Consider the following 14417-nt stretch of genomic DNA (forward strand, 5'->3'; position numbering starts at 1 on the left):
AAAATCTCTGCAATGCATCTTTCACTTCCTGGGGCAATGATTCTTGCAGCTGGGGACCTACTTTTATGAATAGGTGTTCAGAGAAGGGATTTGGCTGTAGCAATTCTATCTATGCCTGGGACTCTTTCCTGCAAACTTTTAAATGTGTCAGACATTTCAACTGAGTTTTATGTGTTGTTCTGCATAACAGCATCTCCAGAAAGATTTACTTTCCTGGCTGCTTATAAGTCACTGATCTTTGATCATTGTGTACCTGTGTCCTGGAGGATATTATGTTTGTATGTTTATATTTCTCATTTGAAATACCATAAATGATAGATAGAGAAGCTTTGGCAGCATCCAATTTTGTGGTAATTGTCTGGGCTGAAGAAGCTTCTGGGGCCTCACAGAGATTGTAGCAGCAGATGCATCTGTGCCTGTGTTAACCTGCTTTCCCAACATCCCCAAAGCCAGACTGCCTTTTTGGACAACATTACAAAAGCAGTGTAGAAAGGGAAAGAAACACAGTTAGAGAGAATAAAGCATTTCCTTATTTTGAGAACTGACTCAAGGTATGGAAGGTGCTAAAAGGACAGAAGGCTGACCAAAGGGCTGTAAGGTCTAAGAATACTTTTTTCTTTCCAGATTAATATTTCATGTCCTGAGCCATTTTGTCATCCTGCACATCTCCTCTGTCAGGAAACCTATAAAAAAGGCCCCAAAATGCAGCAGCTCCCTTACCCCAGATCCATTGACTTTACTCAGAATAATCAAGACTGTAAAGTGGAGGTTTCCCCCCTTCTTCTCAGCTAGGGTCAGAGTTGGCTCCTTGAACTACTGGATGTCTCTGCTTGTGCTGAGGCTGAGCCATTGTCTGTAGGATCAGAGTCTCAGGCTCTATCCTTGGTCTGGAGCTGCTGGTGTTACCTTTGAAATTGGTCCTGCCACCTCAAGGCTGCCTGACCCTTTCCATGATAAACTTCTGTTTTAATTTCTTTATAACCTAGCCTGAGCATCACACATTTTTAGGAAGATAACCATATGATGGGCTTAGGTCCGGACCTGCTGTCCTCATTTTAAGAACAATGCACCTCAACTGAGGTAAGAGCACGGCAGGGATACAGAGGGTGACTAAACTTCTGTTTTAATTTCTTTATAACATAGCCTGAGCATCACACTTTTTGGAAGATGACCATATGATGGGCTTAGGTCCAGACCTGCTTTCCTCATTTTAAGAACAATGCACCTCAACTGAAGTAAGAGCATGGCAGGTGTACAGAGGGTGATTACTGGCTGTCTTTTGAGAGAAGGCTGAATTTCTTTTGTTTAGCCTAGCTACAAAAAAAAAAAAGCTGACAAAACAGGGTAAGAGCACGGCAGGGATACAGAGGGTGATTACTGGCTGTCTTCTGAGAGAAGGCTGAACTTCTTTTGTTTAGCCTAGTGACAAAAAAAAGCTGACAAAATGTAGAATTGTCATCTGATATCTCAGGTTGCTTTAAAAAGTCAGTTTAAAATGATAGCAAATGATTTTAAAATGTCTGGGATTCAGTCTAGACTGGAAATGAGAAGCTCTTTCTGCTATCAGAGTGATGGAATCCTCACAGAGGCTTCCACAGGATGCTGTGAAGCCGAAATAACCCAATGAGCTTTGAGGTGAAGGTTGAGCAATCGATGAAAGGGACCCTACAAAGCCACTGTCTGCCAATGCAGGACCCTGGATTGAATAATCTAGGACATCCCTTCCAGGACTACATTTTTAAGGTGGGAACTACGATTTGAATGCAATTATGTGAATACTGAAGTTGTAGATAATGTGTTAGAGATCACTTAATTCACAAGCAAGACTTTACTGCCTCTACCTCTTTTCCCTCTCAGTGCTGTGGAAATAAGTGTATCATTGCCTTATCTCTGCTGAAGTATTAAAGTCAGAATGTGTTAAAAACATCCAGGAGAAAATTAAATAAGATTCCATTTGGTGTTTTGTAATGTGTGCTGAACATTTTATTTTCTGTCAAAGAAATATTGAATAATGGTGCATTTGGACAACACTTTTTTTTGAAAATACAGCATGCCATTGCATAAATGAAGCATATTTGTTAACATTTAGATGCAGTTTTTCAGTTTTCTTCAACTTTTCAAATTTTTGAATGCTTGGATAGCCAATCTTATCTTTTTTTTTTTTAATTTAGAGAGGTATTTGAATGTAGTAATGGTGAGGTGGCTGCAAGAATGGTCAATTGAAACAGATTTTCATCAGTGGTGCTGTGCCATTAGGATAATAGGAAGCCTGTGTAGTGGTAGATAATAAAAGATTAAAATAAAAACAAAGTTTGTATTCAAGTCAAATTACAATTGAAATGTTTTGGGCTGTGTTTTACTAAATCCACTTGCAAGAGTAGGATCAGAAAAATAATTTCCTGTCTTGTAGGGAACGTTTTCTAGAGAATGTGTTCTCTAAAAGAAGCAGCAAATTTCAGCACTGATAACTTATTCCTAAAACCAATTATTTTCAAACATGTCATCTACACTAGCTCTCAGTGAAGATTAACTACATGACAGGCTTGAACTTTTAAAAGCAAGTGAGTTTTAAATTATGAAAGAGCAGGGGGAAAAGGTGAGACTAATTTTTTTGCTGTACAGAAACATGTAAAGTTTTTCAGTGCATCATCATTCATAGTCTTCTTGCCATAATTATAATGAAAATTATTCCCTTTCTCTTCTTTTTTTGACTCCCTAACAAGAAATGCTTTGTGGTTGGATGATGTAGACTAATTTTTAATGAATCATTTATCATATGAATAGCTTATTGCAAATTAAACTCCCCCATCTAGCCCAGGAGTGTTTTTTTGTTAATTGCCTTGCAAGCATTAAAGAATATTTCTAGCTCAAACTGCCTGGACCAACACTATTGAATGCCACATTTGTGTTGTCTGACTGTATGGGGTCAGCACTGGGAGTTGGGTGTCTTGTCTGGCTCTTTGTGACAGTCAATTCAAAATCTGATTTCAGCAAATATTCATGGACATTATGTGAAAATATGTCTCACTGCACTCCTCCAGAAGTACATTTCTGTATATTTTCAGAGAACGAATCTTGTAATGCTCACACTCCCTAAACCCTCCTAGGTTGAGAGGCTTGCTGCTATTGCACTGTGGAGAAGCTTTCATGCTCAGAGCTGGCACATATGGAACACTTACACTGGATATTTGTGGGAATGTTCCCATAGTTTTCTAACTACATGTGGGTTTGCACTGAGTATGAAATGTTTTAGCCCTAAAGCAAATACTTAACAGGTGTGGGAAGCTGGTTGCTATTCAGGATTTGATTTGCTACAGTGAGTTCTTCCCCAGCAAAATTTACACTGATGGGATCTGTGTTATCAGGACATCAATTTTCCCCCACAGGACACACCAAAATTATAGACCTTCAAAGCTAAGATAATCAAAGGGGTCAAAAAATGTCTCCACCCAAGATAGAAAGGAAAACATCAGGGTTTTAGTGTGATCCAGGCAGGCAGAGTTTCTGTTCATAAGTCTTAATAATCTTTTAAAAATTTGTTTATTTTGGTCTAAACTCTGAGTTGAGACCTCAGTAAACCCCTGGGAAGCCTGTGGAAAGCCAGCAGTGCCCAAACAGTGGCTTAGCTGGTGGCCAAGAACAGACAATCCGCATTTCTCAGCAGTGTCACATATATATTCTCCTCTGGTTGGAGGTTTTAATGAGGAGACGTTTTCAGAATGAAAAAGAATAACGGGACTGAGATAATTTAATCCTGAAAAATGAAAGAGGAACACTGGAAAGAAGACAATCACAAGTTTTGGGATTTAAACTCCGGAATGGGATGTGGTCTGTAGGAGACCACAGGAGTCTGTGTCATGCCTAAGGGTTTTCCTTTTTCCACAGAGGGGTCTAGTCTGGCCACTCTGGGCCAGATAATGTTGGACAATTATACAGGAAACACAGTGGCTTCAGTGCAGCAGCTGGGGCTGCTTCCCCAGGGCTCGAGGGCTCAGACACAGCATCCCATGGCAGCAGCTCAATGCCTATTACCAGGCATGAGGGGAGCAACGGGAGCTGATCCTCTGCATTAATCCACAGCAACTGTGAGATAAATTACATTACTCTAAATGCCACTGAAGGAAATTTGGCTGACGTATGCAAACTCGTTAAGCTGCTTTAATTGCAGGGCTCCAGGAGAAGGTGGTGGTTTCAGCAGACTGAAATAGGATGGGGAGTCCTCACTGCGTGAGACAGGAGAGAGAGCAGAAAACACAGCTACTCAGGCCAAGAGAAAAAAGGGAAATCCCGTCTTTCAGGTGGGAAAACAAACTAGGCAGTCTTTCTTTCCCTTTCCACAGAACTTCTTCTTAGCCAAATCAATAAACAACAGATTGAGGCCTGAGGGACTAGAATGGCACAGGCAAAAGTACTAGGCTAGCATACCCCAGCTTCATTTCTCACAGGAAAAGGCATTTTCAGGTAGCTATGGCTGAAATAACTTCAGTCGGAAAAGGAGCAGGTGGGAGGTGGTTTTTCATTCATTAAAGACAGTCACAGAACTTTTTGTCTCTCTTTGTTAAAGAAAATCAGAAACCTCCCACAAAGGGATTTTTCTTTTGCTGAAATCATGCTTAGCTTTTTTGTTTGGTTGGTTTTGTGAATAAGGTATACTTTGCATTGAGAGCATTACCTTTCTTCATGAGAAAATGTAGAAGAAAAAGTTCCTCTTCCTTGAAAAACTGATTTTTAACTGGGTTCAACCATAGACATGGATTAGTTATTAAAAATAGTCAGAAAGATTTTAATCCTGCCAGTAGTCAAGCATGGTGCCAATAAAACATTTGAGCTTTAGTTTTAATTTTTATCCTACCAAGAACTCTCCTAACCTTGTAGAGACAGCCTGAATGCTCAAGGTAAGTATATGCTCACCATCGTTTGGTGGTGAGCCCAGGTTTTCAGGGCTCAAGTGAACTGACAGTTCAGAAAATAAAGCCTTTCTTCCCTGATTTCTTTTTCTTTCTTACCTGACAAGTGTACTGATGGCCAGTTTAATTTGATTTGACACAGATGGTCATTTCAGTTGGCAATCATCCACCAAAATACTTGTCACCCTTGGCTAATGACCTCCCCTCATCGATAATCTTGTGACATCTTTTCCACCTTGTATATGACATGTGCCTGTGAACTTCCTGCAATAACCCCTTCATGGTTTTAAATCCCAGCCTGCCAAATGCCTGGCTCCAAAATGTCATTTCTCCCTCACACGGTGGCACTCCAGCTGCTGAGGGAGCTCCCTGTGAGGCTCCCTCCATTTTAGCCCTAAGGCCTGGTAGGAAGGGACACGGAAAATACCATGGGGGACACATCTGTCCTTGGCTTCCATCTGTCTCACCATGCCAGGCACAGCCTGAAGGGCTGGAACCAGGGGCCTGTCGTCCCCTGGGCTTTTCCCTGGATCTGAAATGGATTGATGTTGCATTGCAACACTGTAGATCGGGGGATGAGGCCTCTTTTGTACCTCTGTGTTGTCAGGCATCTAGACAATAATAACTAATGACCCATCATAATTCTAGATTCTTATTTTCTCTGCATCTATAATGATGATAAATCTATAATTTTGTCCTCTGAGCTGCCTACTAGTCACTTCAGAGGAGAATCTTTAGCCTTTTGCATGTACTGGAAGCCCTGTAATCCATGGCTGCCCAGTGAAACTCAGGGTTATGTGACAAGTGGGATGCTTCTGTAGTAGCTTCTCTGCAGCTACTACAGAAGTAAGTGATAAACAAGATGTTTGTAAGATAAAGTCTTGCTTCTCCACACAATATTTTCCAGCTCCTGTTTGAAAGACGGTTTCCAGTCTGATCTTTCACCGGAATACTTCTACTCAGTTTACATTTGTTTCTGTCACTGGGCCATTTGTCCAATAAATTAAACAGTCAATAAATGCAGGGGCCATAAATCTTTTCTATCACTAATTACCTTAAAAATGAGGAGACTGCTATTCTACCTCCATTATTTCATTTGATAGTTGTAGTAGCAGCAGCAGATCTGGCTAATAATCCCTGCCTTCCACTCAGGACCATTGCAGGGCCGTGGGGAGGACAAATATGAAAATCAGGCATGTGCAGAGTAATTTTTCTCATGAGAAAACCTATTAATATGAAACAATGAGAAGCCACGGGACTTCCAAATTGGATGTAACACACTTTTACCTTGGCTGAGGCTGTTCTGCCACGGTGAAGAAATGCCCTCTGGGAGCTGTTGCTGTGTGACTGCTAACACTTGGCACTCATTCCTCTACGTGAGCTGGGGGGAATCTCCATCACTGTGCAGCCACCTGAACCTTGTTTCTGTGTGGTCCCAAAGGCTTTTGCAAGGTTTGTTTATTATTAGCATCATTTTCCACTCTCGTGATTTATTTTGAATATAAGAAATGTGGATCCTATTAAAAAATTAATGTGTTACTGTCTAGGGCACAAAGTCTGGAGTAACCCACATTTCATCATCCTACTATTAAATAACAAGTATTAATTTACTTTTCACCAATTAGCAAAGAACAGGCAAACAAAGTTTCCACATATGACAGAGAGCTAGATGCTGCTAGATTATAAATGTCATATGTGGATCCAGAATATTTTATGAAAAAGATTAGTGAGTTGTTTCTCACACCAAAAATGTCCTTGTTGGTCTGTTAGGAAATATTTCCAGTTTGTGGTGCCCTTTCTGAACCCTTGACTCTAAGAGTGCAGCCCAGAGCAGGTGGATGCAGATGACCCAGAAGTCCTGCCAACATTTCTGTGGTGTGTATGCCTGTGTGGGAGGCAGTAACATTTGGAAAAGTAAGATAGCATCAAAGAGTATTTAGGGAATGAAGCTGTGGGCTCAGCTGTAAGCAAAGTCCCTGTGGTTAAAGCTGTGCCTGTTGAGATGTCCCATGTGACAGTACCAAACTCATTTCCATGCTTTGCTATGCATGTCCACCTCCTTGCTGAGCTGAAAAACTGTTTGCTACACAGTGCTGGGACGTAAACGAAGGCAGTGACATCACCCCTGCAAAGTCTGATCAGCCTGAAGGCCCTGTGCACTCACCCCAGCACACAGGATCTGGCAATGGGAATGGACACCAGGACCTGGCAATGTGTGATGCTGGTGTTGACACCCCTGCCTATCCCCACTGTCCCACCCCCCATCATGCCCACCATGTCCTATTTTGCAGTGGTCACTTCCACGGACTTTCTGGAATACAAGAGTGAACAGTGGCAGAGCTTTTCAGCCCCCTGTGCACGCAGGCTTTTTTAAAGTTAATCATTACAAAAACAAAGGTCATTTAACAGCACACACACACAGAAAATCCCTTTTTAGATTAAAAAAGTGCCGTGGAGCTTGACCTTTGCAGTGTCTTCTGCCCTGCCTCCTCTCTGGAGGTTTGTATGGTGTTCGTGGTCATGCTGCTTTATTATTCCCATGGCTCTGTTTCTTCCTTCTAGGCATTGAATAAAGCAAAGCAAAGAACCACAAATTTTACTTAAAACAGGTTGACCTACCCTTGGAAAACAGCAAGTGCATTCTTAGGTAATTCAGGAACAGGAAAATGAGACAAGGTCAATGATCAACTCATTTATTGTGGCTTGACCCATCTTACTCAGCCTATGGTTTGCTCCTGAGCTCTCAGGGCCACAGCCCTTGTGTACACCAGTGTTTGGGATTTGCAGGCTGAGCACAGACCAAGGTCCTTTCCTTAGAGGACCTTCCAGACTCACCTTGCAGACTGGCAGGCTGATTTTCAGTGGATCAATGAATAAGCTAGGACACCAAGTCTCACTCCGAGCACAAGAAGAACACTCCATTCGAGTTTTTAGGCTACATCAGCAGGACAGAGATATTCAGAGGAGAAATCTGCTACATCACAAGGCCTTTTTGGGGTAGTGGGGAGAAGTCCCCAGCCACAACAGCACAAGTACATATGGACATTAGCTGTATAGGAGGATGGATTTTGCCATGGAGGGTCCCTACATGGGTCAGAAAATAGTCCAGATGTGAATTAACTCTCAGAAATTAACTCTCAGAAACCAGCCAGTCCAGCCATAAAAATGGACACTCATGGCTCAAAAAAGGCAAGAGCGGCAAATAATTCATCTTAACTACCATGAGGTTCCCTGTATCTTTTTATAAACAAAACAAAGCACAGAGGGAATAACCCCTGAAAAATGCCAGTGATTTTGTACTGCTCATCCAGCTTTGGTGCACTGAAGGGCAGGAGACATTCCCCAGCCCACAGAACCCATGGGTTTTGTTCATCTGCACAAAGAATCTGACCTCTGCAGCACTGCAGCCCTCACAGGAATACCATGGGCTTCTCTGGCCCATCTCCATGGGAAAAAAATGAGAAACAAACACCAGGCTATGCTGCCAGATGTCTATAAAGGTACAAGGATGAACAGTGTGCCTTATTTAGGGGGGAAAGGCCATGGAAGCCTGGCTCTTGTAGATCTTCTTGGGGAGCCAAGTCACATGCACTCACACTCCATAAAGAGCTGCATCTTTTCTCTTCTCAGAAATGACATTTTCCTCTGGGTGCTTATCAATTACTGGACATACATGAGATTTGATCCAAGACAATTTACTTCTCATACATGAGTGAAAATCTAACTGCCCATCTTCAGCCTGACTGATGAGAGCCCAGGTAACTTGGCAGGCTTCCTCCTCCTACATCTGAGGGATGGCTGCTACCCATGAGTGCTCCTGCCACAGATATGGATGCCACCAAAACACATAGCCGTCTCTAGTGAGACACATTGGTGGGAGACTATTTAATGAGAATGAAATAGTATTTTCCCCAATTTATTCTGCAAGAACAATGCAAACAGGGTAACCCATTGAAATGCTGGATTGGTTTCCTTTGGTTTCTTTCCTTTGTTCTTATTGATCAAGTGAAGAAAACAACCCCATTTCTCTTTTCCAAAATGTCCAAGGTAAAATTAATTTCAGATCCCCTTCATGAAATGACTGGATGGAAGATTCTCCCTTGGGTCACTCAGCATGTTCATTACATTGCTGTCACTCCTCTGAGATAATGAATCATGTATTCCAGGACCTGTCCACACTTGCAGGTTATCACTGATTAAGGTAAGGTGCAAATATAAAGTGCCATTGCTGTTTCTTAAGAGCAGCTCAAGGGTTGAGTTAAGCAGGAATAATGCACTGATTTCTCAATAACAGCTTCCTCACAGGGTGTTAATCAGGAGGAGGTGACTGGAAACAACGCAGCCCTGCCTGCGATATGACGTAGCTGAATCAGCCACACTTGCTCAAACCTCTCCCAGAGGGCTCTGGCTGCCCTTGCCAACAGTAGGAGAGTGTTTCAGGAAGTGCTGCTGAAGATCCTGTGGATAATTTCAATTCATGCTGTGCGTGTTGAAGTCTGTACCATGGTTTGCCATAGGGAACCAGCATTAAACCATTAGTACTAGTTGGATTAATTGCTTATGGTTAAGAATACTGGCTGGTGTGTGCACCTGTTGAGCCGCCAAGCAAACAAAAAGGCATTTGACAAAATGTTCCAGATGCAAATAAAAGCCCAGAGCTAGACAAGACTTTTCCACAGAAGCCTGTGACAGGTCATGGTATTGCTGCTCAGCCAAGTTGTCAGACAACAAAGCTATGAAGAAATATTTAGTGGGTTGCAAATGCTCTCTTCTCATCTTTCAGTTTTGCAAATTTTATTGAGTGATGCTGCCCTTATTCTGTATTTGTCCCTTCTCTGTAGAAGTACTTGACAAGTCATTTGGGAACAACTATCATTGCATAACCTCATACTTGACAGACAAAGCTGTTCACCTCTTTTTGCCCCCTTTATGCAGCCAAGGGCTCCAGGCACTTCTCAGGCATCCTTCAGCAATGTGCTTCTGCAGAAATAAAAAGCCACAAAACTCAGAATTTGGCTTTCCTCTACACTTTTTATTCTCTTAGCCTAACCCAAAGCACTTTAAAATGCATAACTGCTATCATCTTAGGGAAAGTTGTGAGGTAATTAGGTCTCTGGTCTCTAATTTATAATCAGAAGTGGTAAAACACCCAACTTGACAGGATTAAAGTACCTGTAGGTACTATTCATGCTTTGAGATCATCTCTGGCCACTTTGTTCCTTTTAGGCCACTGCAGGTATGTACAGAGATGATTAGAGAGACTTCCTGGTTGATGCCCAGAGGAAAGCAGAGGAAGCTTCCAGAAGACAATGCCAAGCTGCGTTCCAGGAACATGAAGGCTTGTTCCACCCAGACCTGGACGTGGGTAAGGGATTGCTCTCATGCTGGCTCCTGCCTCACTCCCGGTGACTCTATTCCCACGTCCTGTGAGGTGGAATCCAGCACAGGAGCTGCTGCCAGGGGACAGCTGGCCACAGGTAAGTGTGTGAGGGTCATTCCCATCCTGCAGCTCACAGGATGCCCCACTGCATCTGTCACCTGGGCTCAGCCTGTCCTGGGGATCCCAACATGCAAAAGCGGACACAAAAATGGGGCTTCAGAGGCAGGTTGGCAGAACAGTTTTGGCATGTGGGGTGACAAGTACAGGGGGAATACAAACTTCTGGAGCAATAATTTGCTGTTATGTGAATATATATTATGCTACATGTGAAATTTACTTGGGGATTTGACATTGCTCCGTCAGCTGATCTCAGGGGACATTGAGGACAGACCTCTCCACCTGCTGAGGAGCTGTGTCAGAATTGGCCTGGAGAAACAAGTGCATAAACATTACCTAAGCCTGTGAACAAGAACTAGCTCCAGACAATACCAGTGCATACAACCAAGCCTGCCTTTGAGAGAGGACAGGTATAGATGATGGGATACAGCATAAAACACACTAAAAATGGCCTATATTCACGCTTTTCTACACAACAATTAGTTTTTGTTTTCTTTCCAAAATGTCCTCCCTATCAATCCAGCCCTGAGGCAGTTAACACATGGAACTCAAAGCTACAGCTAACCCATGTCTGTACGCCAGGTTAAGAACAAAATATTTAATTATCATATTGAAATCCCTAATTCATGCTGGGCTTAAACTTGAAGCAGCCACAGTTCCAGTTGTAATAATCCTGGGAACTGAGAGGATCTGAAACTTCTGAAAATCAAGTCCAGAAGCACTCAGGATTTCCACCAGCGCCACAAACCCAAGGAAACTTTCTGATGGTTTCATTTGTAGTTGGAGTTTCACTGACCTAGCAAATAATACATGAAATATATTCTGTCTATTCCTCAGACAGGTTCTGCATTACCAAGTACAATACACCCAGCTGCAGTCAATGTATTCTTTTGCTCTAAATTAATTTTCCAGAGCTATATTTCTCAAAAAATATGAGACTTGAAACTCCACTTTTATGATGATAAAAGATTTGGTTTCTGTTGTCCTCTTTAACAGGTGCATCCGGAGTCTAAGCCAATTTTAGGAATGTGCCAGAGGAAAAAAAAGCTAAAATGACTTGCCAAAGTTGCTGTCTGACCTTTAAATACATATTTAAAGCTCTGTCTCAGCCCCCAAGGAGTTTCTTTCCTCAGTGCCAAATGCAGAGTTCATGCAGCCCCAGCTCCTCCAAACAAGGTGCTAAGTTCCGTGTTAAAACCAGGTGCTGTTTACACAAAAAAGTGGGGCAAACATCTGCATGTCACCAAGCATCTTTCCTGTACACTGAATATAAATATCCAGGATAAACCTTTACCTCTTGACTGCGTTTCCTCCTACATCTTTGTCCTCTGAGGCAGGTTATGTAAGTAACCTGAGATAAAAAACTTTCCTTGTCATGGTGTAAAAATGTTAAAGCTCCAGTGCCTTATAACCTGCTTCTTTTGCTGGGTGTCCATCAGCTCTTTGGGACGTGGTGCCAAGAGACACTATCCCTCTTAGAGGGTTTGACATCTGAAGGTCTCATGAATGGTTGATGAGGGGAATGTGGTTCATAAGGCTGCTGAGGAAAGGTGTGCTGCAGAAAAGCCCTGCAAGAGAAGAGCAACCCATTGAAGGCATGGTGAATCTGACTCGGAGGACTTATTTAGCAGCCTGTATGCAGATGGCCAACACGGCTTCATGTCTTGGAACTTCTTCTCTCACTCTGATCCCAAAGCAACATACACTGACCTTCCTGTGCCAGAGCAACCTCATGTGTTTGTTAGCAAGTCTTTGCCCTAGTAAGTCTTCAGAAAAGCTGGTCAGCAAAGATTTTCATTAATTCAGTAATGGTAGTGATTGATGACCAAATAATATTGGTTATTTAACCAAAAGATCATGTTCTCCAAAGAGCAAATATTTCAAAAAAGCAAATATTTCCTGATAATGTTCATTTATCACATTGGAATTTTAGAAAGCTGTGAAAAAGGCTTGGAGAGACCCACAAGAGATCATGATGTCCATGTGTGATCCGTGTAATTTTCTATGATGAACATCATCAGGAAATACAACAAGGTTTTGTTTGGATATATTTGTTTTAAGGTCTGTAGGTCCTCCTTTAGATGACTCAACTTCTTGTTGAGTTCTCCAGACACCTCAGCACAAATTACCTTTTAGTGTTGTCCTAAGCATTTTTTTTCCTAGAGATCACCTCTGCAGACCACTTGGTCTTTGCTCCAAAGAAGCTGAAACATAAAAGTTTATTTAAATACCTGTACAAGCAGCAGTTTGCACAACACATATCTGCTGCCATGGTACCTCATTGCCCACTGGGTGCCCAGCTCAGGCCCCACTGTTCTGACACGATCTGTAGAGCACATACTTTTGAACCCAGTGGTGAATTTGGTCACTCAGTCAAAGGGCTGGTTTCTGAAGAGGAGTTAAACTCAAAAAACTGAGTGAAGTCAGTGCTTGTTACCACATGGACACTCAATCCCAAAAGCAGCCTTGGCTGTGTCATAGGATGTGAAATCTTGCATCACCACACACTTCCAGCAGCAGAGAGATAGCAGCTGTCTGGGAGGTAACTATTCCCTTCAGGTTAAATTAAATTTGTGTTGGTTTAATTTAAGACAGTTGGGAACAGTTTTCAAGCTAAAATAATAAAAGCCACTCCTAAAGTGAAATAATGGATAGCAATAATATTGACATGTGGCAATAATAATAAAGATGTACTGCCCAGTAAAGGATTTTTTTTTAAATTAAATAGAACAAAAAGAAGTTTCTATGTGGACTGTAACCCAGAGGCCAATGAGTCTTAGGTATCTTTGAGAAGAGGCAACACTATCCTCAAACTCTGTGCTGGGACACAGCAGGAATCCTGAAGCCCAGATTATTTTTCTACTTTGCACTTTAACACAGAGAAAGTTGAGGCAGGTTGACAGACACAAATCACATGCTTTATTCACTGATTTTGAGGCTGGTGGCACACACTAAGTTCAAGGCTAAAAGGAAAATTGTAGATGGGATGCAGTTGGGAGTCCTCAGGTGGCCTTCCTCTCCTGGTGTCTGCTCCAGTGTAGCAGGAGATCACTTTCATATCAACAACAACCCCCCAGTAAAATTATACCCTTTAGTAAAGCCTGCTCAACTTGCCTTCCAGTGATATATTTGTCTGATAGCAATGCTGGCACTGTTTGGATTATGCTTGATTAAGTATGATTAAATGCAATTTTGAATGTTGCACGCTAATTGGTTGATACGCCTTGTATGCATTTTTAATCAGGTATCACTTATCCTATATTAAAATTACTACTATAAACCCTTCATATGTAATATGTACTCATGGATCTAGAAGGCACCAAGTGGAAGAGTGTGGGAACTTGAGTGCTGAATGATATGAATTATAACTTGACAGTGACATGATGAAAAGGTAGAAGAGCACAGGAGGATGGCTGAGGTATAGGAGGCCTTTTCCCAGGGAATATGGCATAAAAAGTTCACCCCTGGAAGACTGTGAGGAAAAAAGTGCTGGTGAAAGGGCCAGATGAAAGGGGCTGCCACAGCAGCCCTGGAGTAATTTTAAGTGAAAGACTACAAGCAAAAAAGCCCCCTAAAAATTAGAAAACTTTTAGGAGTAGGCCAGTACAAACAACTGCACTGCACAATATTTGGATAACCAGACCCCCTCAAAGCTTCATAAAAATTACATTAAAATAGTCAGTGGGATTTTGAGCATATCCTGCACTCCAGGTACACACAGAGTTCCAAACTATCCCACCCATCTGGCACACAGAAATTGATGGAAAGGTCTGAGCTTTTATTTCCAAGTTTCATTGTTTGTATGATCTACCATAGGCAGGGAAGATTAAAGAACAAGGGAATGCCTAAATATAGAAAGAACAAAAAAGAGCACAATAGATGAATGTTAGTAATTGCATCAGGTGCAAAAACACAATTAGTGACACTATAATTACTGAAATTAAATATCAATTTATGTGAGTATGCACTAAAACATTTTTGACAGCCGCAAACATTGTATGGTAGCAAATAGA

The sequence above is a fragment of the Passer montanus genome, unplaced genomic scaffold (assembly GCF_014805655.1).
Source record: "Passer montanus isolate IOZ18808 unplaced genomic scaffold, ASM1480565v1 scaffold26, whole genome shotgun sequence".
Taxonomy (NCBI): Eukaryota; Metazoa; Chordata; class Aves; order Passeriformes; family Passeridae; genus Passer; species Passer montanus.